We start from the raw sequence: 9,779 nt of genomic DNA on the forward strand, positions 1-9,779 counted from the left end.
GAGCATAATTATTCACATGTTTCTTGATTATTAGGTGAGAAATCAATGCATTTCATATGCGCATTGCCTTATTGTTATTGATATAGGAACAGATACCCTATTTGTTTACACTTGAAAATGACAGAACGATGTCCCCGTTCCCAATTATAACAGTTTTGGCTCATCAAAAGGGGGTCAACTTTTGGATTGGATTCCCGGATAAAAATTTACAGTTCTTTGTATGGTATGATCCATTGGAATTCAATTGGTTGTATGGTAAATAATACAATCTATTGTACTTTTATTGTAGATTTTTCACGGTTGTAAAAATCCTTTATTGTACTTACTTTAAAAGTACAATACATTCAAATGTGACCGATACATTCTATAATATTTTAGTTGTTCGCTTATGTTTTATATTGCTCATCCAAAAATTAAACAAATTATAAAAGTATTCCATCTCGGTGATCAGATAATCCGTTTTAAAATAAAAATATAATTTTAGAATATTTCATTGATTCATTATGTTGATGGAATAACAATTGAAAACAATAAAATAACAATAACTTTCATTGTTACATGAAAATTCTACCGATTTTCAAATATATGTTTTAATTGCAGGTCTTGAAATATTCATGTTCTGATCAATTTAAATTTAAAAATTCAAAGGAACTAAATCTTTCACTTTTAATTTTACTTGGAGAATGACTGGATTTAGATGAGCGTGTACAATTTCCTTTTATAATCGTCTATCCGGTACAAAGTTAGTACGCTTTTTATATCGAAGTTGGATTTTTCTCCAGATACAGATTTTCTCCCAACTTCGGAAGTAGTGCGCTGGATTCGCCTAAAGATGCGCTAAACAACACATCAATTAGTTTGACAGATAACATTTCGGAAGAAAGTTCGGTTCGGAAGTCCCGACTTCCAAATTCTAAGTTGATGCTACGCCGACAATACTGATTCTGCGAGCAAGCAACGGCCGATCATTTCCCGCTGTACCGTGGTGAGTATCTATCAAGGTATCTATATTAGTGTTATCATCATGATACCGGATCATTTTGATGTGGGATAAATCTTTCAACACGTAAAGAAAAAAAACTTATAAATTAAAACCTTATAAGCAACAACCTATTCGAAAATATCAATACACTAATTCATTATGCCATCTGATGAATGATCCCATACCAAAAAGCAATAACATTAATAAGTTAATGAAAAGTATAAGTTTTGGAATGTATGTGCCTAGTAACATTATTGTTTTTTACGTGAAAGACCTTCAGGAAGGGGTCCCTTGATTTACACCGCCGAAGCAGTTCGCAGATTTTTTATTAACATGTATCCTTGTTCCTTTTCAGAAATTGAATTAATGATAAAACACTGCTGCATGCCACCATCACTGATGATTCAATATCGTTCGGCGACTATCATCGAGCTATATCACCAACGGGATACAATAAAAAATTAAACAGGTAACTTTTGTTTTTCTTCTCGGCTTATACTTTTTGTAAGAAACCTGACATGATCTTATAATTTACGTCTTCCACAGGAAAAAAATGCGAGCAGCATTAGTTACAGCGGCTTCAGTGAGTATAGCCGGTTGCATCATTGGCGACTGAAATCTACGTTTATGAATCCCGGTCTGAATAGCAGTTAACGCACTTAACAATACCACTAATAATTTTAATTTTAATTCGAACACAAATTGAACTGAAATTAAATTAAAGCTGAATTGAATTTAATTAAAACTGAAGTAGAATTATCTTAAAAATATATTAAAATGAAACAAAATTTAAATTTACTGATTACAAATGAAATTTAAACTAAATTATAATTAAATTGAAATCGTATCAATAAAATAATTTGTACAACATTGTAAATTGTATTGTATTTTATTGTAATATTATTCCATTGTATTTCTACTGTAGAACAATAAAAAAAGTGAGAGAAGACATTTGAAATACACTGTTTTCTATTGTTTTGTCCTTCGAAATCATCCCATTAAGAACTGTAAAATCAATTGTTTTGCTCTGAATTTTGTATGACAATTTTTTGATTTTTTTATTGTAAAGATACATAACAACCCCCCTTTTTTACTGTGAAAGTCCCATTTACCATTCATTTAATCGTGGAAAACAATTGTCTCTGATGAGATTTAGTTGGTAAAATTCCATTACATTCAATGGTAATTTCTATGTTTTACATGGTGATGTAACAGTAAAACGGATTTTGTTCGAAGATCCACTTATGTTATGTGATTTAAGTCTATCGCCAATCATACACTTGGTTAATCTATTAACAATCGAATCAAATTAGCGAGATCTGATCTAAGAAACTACTTCTCTTAACAAATTGAAAGAGACTTTGGCAAACAAGCATATCTGTTTGCGTTCCAACAAAAACGATACAAACCTACTTCATTCAATCAATTTGCTCATTACCCATCAGCAGACCAAAACAAACTAAGATAGTGAAATCGTCCCGCAGAAGTAACTTTTTTTGACATGTACATAATAAAGAGTGTTTACAAAAAACTAAAACATAATCGTCACAAAGCTTCAAAGTGCTTTGAAGGCGAAACATACGGACAACTTCATGGGGATGACAAGCTACGCCATCCATGTCATATCCTAACAAACAATTTAGGCTGAACTAGCTAGTTTTTTAGCTGAAGAAGGCTATTTTTGGTTGAATAAGCGCTCTATCCCCTTCCAATGTTTGTTGGGGTCTTATTTAGGAAATCCTCAGAAGACACTTCTCCGAAAACTCGGTTAGGATCTTCATCGGAAACTGTTGCGGATCAAGCAATCGTTGGTCACTAAGGGTGACTACCAGTTGTTTATACCAACTAATAACTACGGACTATTTTTTCATTCTAATTCAAACTGTTAATCCTAACACACGTTTAAAATAAAGAGCTGTTCCAAGTTGAGCAATTCAACATCGTGCAGATTAATCACCCATCATGTTTGCACTACCTGCACTCGCGGGATCGACTGACTGCGAATATGTATACTCACGATGACAAACTGGATCTGTTATTTGACACATGCTTGCTAGGCCTGTTTATGATAATAGGCCTATCCAATGCCACACAGGAAAGAAATTTAAGAACAATATCAGCGCGGAGACACGCGACGCCTTTTCGTCTAATTTCAACGAAAATCGTATTCAGATATACAAAATAAGTCGGTATTCTAAAAATCTTTGAAATCGAGGCTTCGTTTGGGGGTATTGGAAACTCTAAAACCAAATTCCATCAGTACATTCAAAGTTAATTGCCTATATGCCGGGTATTAAGCCACCCGGAGTGGAAATTAATTACTATGTCTGAATTATGCATACACAACATGTGATAGATTTAGTTCGGAAAAGGTATTGGAGGTAACCGCCCTTCGGTGGGGTTTGATCCACAAACCTCACCGAAGGGCGGTTACCTCCAATACCTTTTCCGAACTAAATCTATCACATGTTGTACATATGCATAATCAAGTTTCAGACATAGCAAAATTCCATGTTGATTTCAATCTTAGTTACTTGGTCTTTGTTTGAAGTCTTCGGTTGTGATTAATGAAAGAAAATCTGATCTGGGAGATTTTCGGTGAGGATGGTAGAAAAATCGCTATTGAGAGCTGCATCAAATGTAGGAGTGCTGGTTGATTGCTTGGCCGTTTGAGTGGGAGTAGGTATCGAAGCGGTTTTGGGGAAAACGTGGCTCTGAGAGAAAAAGCTCTGCTGTCATGTTCCTTTTTAATTGTTTGTTTATAATCTTGAAGCGGAGAGATTCCAGCTTGTGAATGGCTCGCAGCATAATTGGCAGGGCAGACACGTCGTCAGCTACTGGTGTTGGCTGGCAAACGTTTGTTGGGATGAGATTTCTTTGGGCGGCTTCAGCGTAGGACCTTTCCTTCCTCTTCTCCTGTTGGAGGATCTTTCTGGTCTCCGGGTAGGTGTAGCCCTATTCGACATTGATCCTCTGGAAATCGTTCTCAGGCTTATACTGCCGCTAACCGCAAGTCAGACTTATCTGGATATGACGTCCATATACAGATAAGTCTGACTTGCGGTTAGCGGCAGTATAGTTAAAGTATAATCGTCACGAGGTGTCAGGTTAATCACTGTTACACTATCGCCGAATTTCTGGAGGTCACACCTCCGTTCCTGCCTGCGGGGCCTGAGGGCGCGGTAAAGTTATTTAAGGAGGGTGCAGGTTCAAACGAAGTTACTGACCTGAAGGAGGGGAGGGTGGTCCACTGTCCAGGTTCCACTGGCTTCCACGGGGAAGCAACAACTGCAACTAATCTTCCGCGGTGGTCTACTCCTGGCCTCTTCAATGGCCGAAAGGTGCAAAGACGATAAAACAATCGAAACACCACACCAGGATATTTTTATCGGGAAAGGCAATTTCTAGTCTTGCAACCAAGGCAAAAAAAATCTCGGAGGGGCACCATCAAGATCGGCGCATCAATCAAAAGCCTTAAGGGAAGATCCAATAATTACGTAACGCAAAAATTGGGCATTTTCAACCCCCCTTCCCCCCTATGTCACACTTTTTGTATGAAACATCTGGAATTTTTGTATGGACCGTCACACTTCGCTCAACCCCTCCTCCCCCCTCTGAGCGTTACGTAATTTGTGGACGTTCCCTAATACACAAAACCAAAAGCATCTTAGAACAAATTGCCAGTTTCAAATTCTGCTGCGTGTATCAACAGTAATAACATAAATTCTTACAAACTCTTAATGAATATTCATTTAAATTATACCAGAAAACACCTTTCTATTTCCACGGAAAATTCCCTTATTCCCTTCCTCAAACAATTTTCCCGGCTTTCCACCAAAATTTCAACTGAACAAGAACCACCACAGGAAATTCACCTGGTTCCTCGGTTCGAATGTTCCCTAGATCTGGCATCACTGACCGTCACACACGGCACAGGTTGTTTCCACAATCCGCAGAACGAGAAGAAGGTCACCCAAGCGGAGCCAATGAAAAATGCGCCTCTTTCTGTTATTCTCGGCCGTGTACGTTTGAATTCCAAATTTATGGAAAATGTAATTAGTTGAAGGAAAAATGTAAATAACTCTTACCGCGCATGTTGGCCGATGATGAAGCGCGTGTAACCGGGCCTAATCATTAATCTATGCTGCGATGAAAATCGATTAATCGGGCGAATTTAACGGCATCAGGCAACTGCAGATTAGTATGTAAACCAGGTGGTGGCACGATCGACAGAAAATTATAACGTTTGGCTCTGGAAATTGTTTAACACTAGACTGATTGGTGAAAGGGTCGTTTACTGTTGATCCAATTAGCAGCGAAAAAACGGTCTCTTTCCAATTTTCGCCCAGCCACATTCCAGTCTAATTAGCGCTTCGAAAGGCGCACTTGCCGGGCTAAATTTTATCGATCCTCAAGTGATTGCCTTTCAGTTTCGCCCAATAATTAAAACATCAATCGTTCGATTAAAATACGAACTCACTCTAATCACATGCTTTATCCGAATTCGGTAGCAATACTGACAGTTTAAAAGCGCACAGTTTTCATTATCTGACCTCCAAAATGACCACTTTCATGCATCAAAAATCCTGACACAACTCTCAACGCTGCCGGGCTGCAGTGCTGATAGCCTTCGAAGCGAGATATATCTACCTGCATGTACAAAGGAGGAAGAAATAAAGCAGAGATCCGCACCACAAAGAGTGAAGCTAATCAACGATTGGCAAGCGAACCCTTGATCTTTTTATCGGGAAAAGCAATTTCTAGTCTCGCAACGAGGGCAAAAAATCTCGGAAGGGCACCATCAAGATCGGCGCATCAATCAAAGGCGATGTATAGAGGTCCCTACGTTTTGGTGGAGAGCATCAAATTTCGCGAAAGGATTGAAAGCGAATTCGCCTTCCGGCATTGGGCAGTCACGCTCGTCGTCGCTGCCATTTGTGGGGATGATGATGATCTTCGATCGGATTTTGATACGGTACAGAGGACAACATGCTTTGAATCTCAGAACATATCTTTTTTCAAAGCCTTGAGGTGAATGATTGTGCCGTAATGCTTCAAATAAGAACAATTTATTACTCTGATATTTTGTCCCCCATATTTGGACTCATACAAAATGCATGCCTCGAATTGGATAATTCCCTAAATTATAGCTCAATAAACTATTCATGATCCCGAAAAGTCAATTCCTTCAACTGAAATCAAATCATCCCCAATTGTCCATACCCGCGCCAGAAACAGATGATACCATGAAAATGTTTTCTCAGAACTCAACTACAGCTTAAGTTCGTGACTTCACTTTCATCATTCTGCGTGGAAAATTGAGACACCACATCCGAGAGCCACACAAGCGACCGCCACACACAAGCGGGAAGCACCCCGCCGAGTGAGAAGCAGCGGTACACGCCAGGGAAAACTCGACCATTTAATTTCCCAGCTGTCATCGCGGTGAATTACGAACTCGGCCGGTGCTGGTCGCACGTGAAATAAAATATTAAAAAAAAAACAACAACAACCTCTCAAACTGGGAATTATTACGATTCTTGTACACATTGCTGTAGAGTCATGTCTTGCGGTCGTAGGACCAGCATGATAATGGGGGTGCTCCCTGGGGGAAAATGTGGTTACTTTATTAGAGTAAAAGTAACTTTTTAATTTCGTTTTGATTCGGATTTCAGATCCTAACTTTTGGATATGGAAATTCGACTCCAATGCAATGCACGCCGTGTGGACAGTTTCAGAGTCATTCCGTCCCTTCCTACGACGGGTACTACGACGAGCATTTTTCCATTCGTTACGTCCATGGGGTGGAACAGAACGAGTTCGCTGAAGTTTTGGACGAGGCAAGTCGCATACCTTGTAATTATTGAAACAAGAGCGCTCAACCGATTGTATACGACGAGTGTAGTACCATCGTAACGTGTAAATCCCCCGTCGGTCGCCGCGTTCATACTGCGGGTTGGCTAGTGTTGGGTGCAAGTAAACCGCGGCGTCACACAGTGTGATCGGTTGCTACAGAAAAAAGTCATGAAAAAATGTTTACAATGAAAGAAAATTTAAAAAAAAACATCATTAGTGACAAATTAATTACTTTTTGACTTTCTTGACTAGCGGCATAACAATTTCCCGAATAAATTCTGCGGAATTTTCAAAATCCTCATAATCTCGAAGAATTTTATCAGAAATTTCTGAAATAAAAATCTTTGTGAAATGAAGAGTAATTTCCAAAGTATTTTTTATGAATCCTTTGCAAAACCCAGACCTGTTATAAAAAATCTTTTGCCAACGGTTAGTCTTTTCAAATTTCTCCGGGCTTCACAATTTTCTTTTGAATATCAAAATCTTCCTAACTTTTTAAATAACCGGTAGAAATTGTGAAAATGAATTCAGTTCTTCACTTGTCATGGTATCGCCCAAACTAAAGTAGCAACTGGCTAAGGTAGTCGTGAAAAACGAAGGCGCATCATCTGTGGAAGTCGGGCTTACTACGGGCTCTAGAAGAAACTGCGGTCAAAACAGATTCACCACCGCACCAAATTTGTCATGTACAAGACGCTGATAAGACCGGTAGTTATTTACGGACATGAAACATGGACAATAGGGCAGTTCAAATTTCAAAAATGTTCGAAAATTCCAACTCCCATATGTCATTGACAAAAATGGAGGTTGGGGATGGTTATTTGAATTCATCACGATTTAAGAGTTGCAGTGGGATTAGAATAAATTTTAAGTTTTTCCCATAAAAAAATTCCATATAAACACAAATTGACTTCGCGCCACCCCTAAATGGCCACCGAATTGCCTGAAATTTTGTCGGGACTCCCAAATTATCAAAATGATGCTAATAGACATATGGGAGTTGGAATTTTCGAACATTTTTGAAATGTGGACAATGCTCGAGGAAGACTTGCAAACACTCGGAGTATTCGAGAGACGGGTGCTTATGACCATCTTTGGAGGTGTGCAAGAAGACGGTGTGTGGCGGTGAAGAATGAACCATGAGCTCGCCCAGCTTTACGGCGAACCCAGTATCCAGAAGGTAGCTAATGCCGGAAGGGTACGATGGGCAGGGCATGTTGCAAGAATGCCGGACAGCAACCCTGCAAAGATGGTGTTCGCTTCCGATCCGGCAGGTACGAGACGGCGTGGAGCACAGCAAGCTAGGAGGCAGACCAGATGCAAAACGACTTGGCGAGGGTGGGGCGCATTCGAGGATGATGAGATGCTGTCTCGAACCATGTATTGTGGCGTCAAATTTTTCGATTCAGAGTTAACTGTTTAGATGTAAACTAAATAAATTAAATGAAGATAGCAACTGGCAGGGGCAAGCCTTCATGGCAGGGGGCTGAAAGCAGCATCCCTCACGTCCAACCAAGCGATCTTCTGCAAGCCAATGAAAAAAAATACAGTACAGAAAAATTAACAAAGCAAATTATAGCTACACACTTAAAAAAATACATTGAAATTAGTTGAAGTGTAAGAGCTGGACGGAAAAGCGGGACAACGACATAGATCACGGTGAGTCCCCATCGACAAACTTCGGCCGGGTGGTCATCTGTGGCTGATCGGCTTTTCAGGAATCTGATGATCCAATGGTTGAATCGCGGTGTTCTCCGAACTGCAGTCGGATAGAAACACCAATCTTAGCGCATAGTCATAGCATCAATCTATAAAACCAACCAGAAATGGAAACCAAAATGAGAACTTTTCAGAGCGAAGGACCTCCGCAAAAAAAAAACATTTGGAGCGGAGGGTTTCCGCAAAAAAAAAAACTGATCAGAACCTCAGTTAGACGAAGACGATATTCAGATCGCAGTCAAGCAAAAGGTAGAGCGAAAGTGAAAGCGACAGTTTTCGTGTTCCTGCTACAAGATTTTGTTGGTTGGTGTCAATATGAGGAAACGAAGGTAAGGAAAACCCCTCCAGCTGACCTTGTTGATATGATAGTTTAGGAGCAGAGGACTTACGACCCATGTGGTGGTGCCCGGGTAGCCTGGTCACTATGGGAGGAACTTACAACCCAGGAATAACAAGGGAGGCTCGCATACCTTCATGCCATCCACAGCCATCCATGTTTGAGGAAGCAGATGAAGGCTGATAGACAGCCAAGGCATCTCGTATATTCGTCGATATCTCGTAGCTGGATCGAGGAATGTCAAACTTTGGACAACGGCAAATCACATGTTCTACTGAGTTTTCTACTTCTCCGATTTCACAAACGATCCGAAAGGGCCTTTTGCCGAAAATATGTGAGAATCGGGTGTGCCTTGTGCGAAGGCGGGAGATTACTTGCTGGTCCTTGATACTAGGCATGTCGTTTCAGGGTGCCGTGGATCCTTTTACCTTAGGTAGCTACGTGCTCCTGGATGCCGCCCATTAAGGGTATGCGATAACACACTTTTTCGTGACGAAACGAAACGAAACGAAATTTAAAATGCCTATGTTGATTCGGATCGAAACGAAACGAAATATAGATTTTTTTCGAGACTTCGAAACGATACGAAATCAAGGTTCATTTAATTCGAAATTTTTCGAAACGAAACGAAATTTTGATTTTTTTTTTCGCGGAATTTTTATTGAATTGGTTTTACATTATGTACGCAATTCTGAGTTCACTTTTTCGAAGTCGAATAACTGTTTTGCAACCAAAATAGTTATAATAACTTAGGAGGCAATCTGTGATAAATCGCCACATTCTCGCCGCATATACCATTGGCGATAAGGCAATACCCCAGCATTTGTGCCGCTTTCAAAGGAATTCATCGTGGAGCGTGTGCTCCTGAATCTGATCAATTTTATA

General features: G+C 39.7%; 1 long non-coding RNA gene across 1 annotated transcript; it reads left to right on the forward strand.

Moving 5' to 3' along the window:
• The first annotated feature begins 795 nt into the window (after positions 1–795).
• LOC134210159 (uncharacterized) lies at positions 796–1,680 on the forward strand. The gene is made up of 3 exons (XR_009978809.1): positions 796–985; positions 1,338–1,451; positions 1,529–1,680. It is a non-coding gene; the product is annotated as an uncharacterized LOC134210159 (long non-coding RNA).
• The last annotated feature ends 8,099 nt before the right edge of the window (positions 1,681–9,779 follow it).

The sequence above is a fragment of the Armigeres subalbatus genome, chromosome 1 (assembly GCF_024139115.2).
Source record: "Armigeres subalbatus isolate Guangzhou_Male chromosome 1, GZ_Asu_2, whole genome shotgun sequence".
Lineage (NCBI taxonomy): Eukaryota > Metazoa > Arthropoda > Insecta > Diptera > Culicidae > Armigeres > Armigeres subalbatus.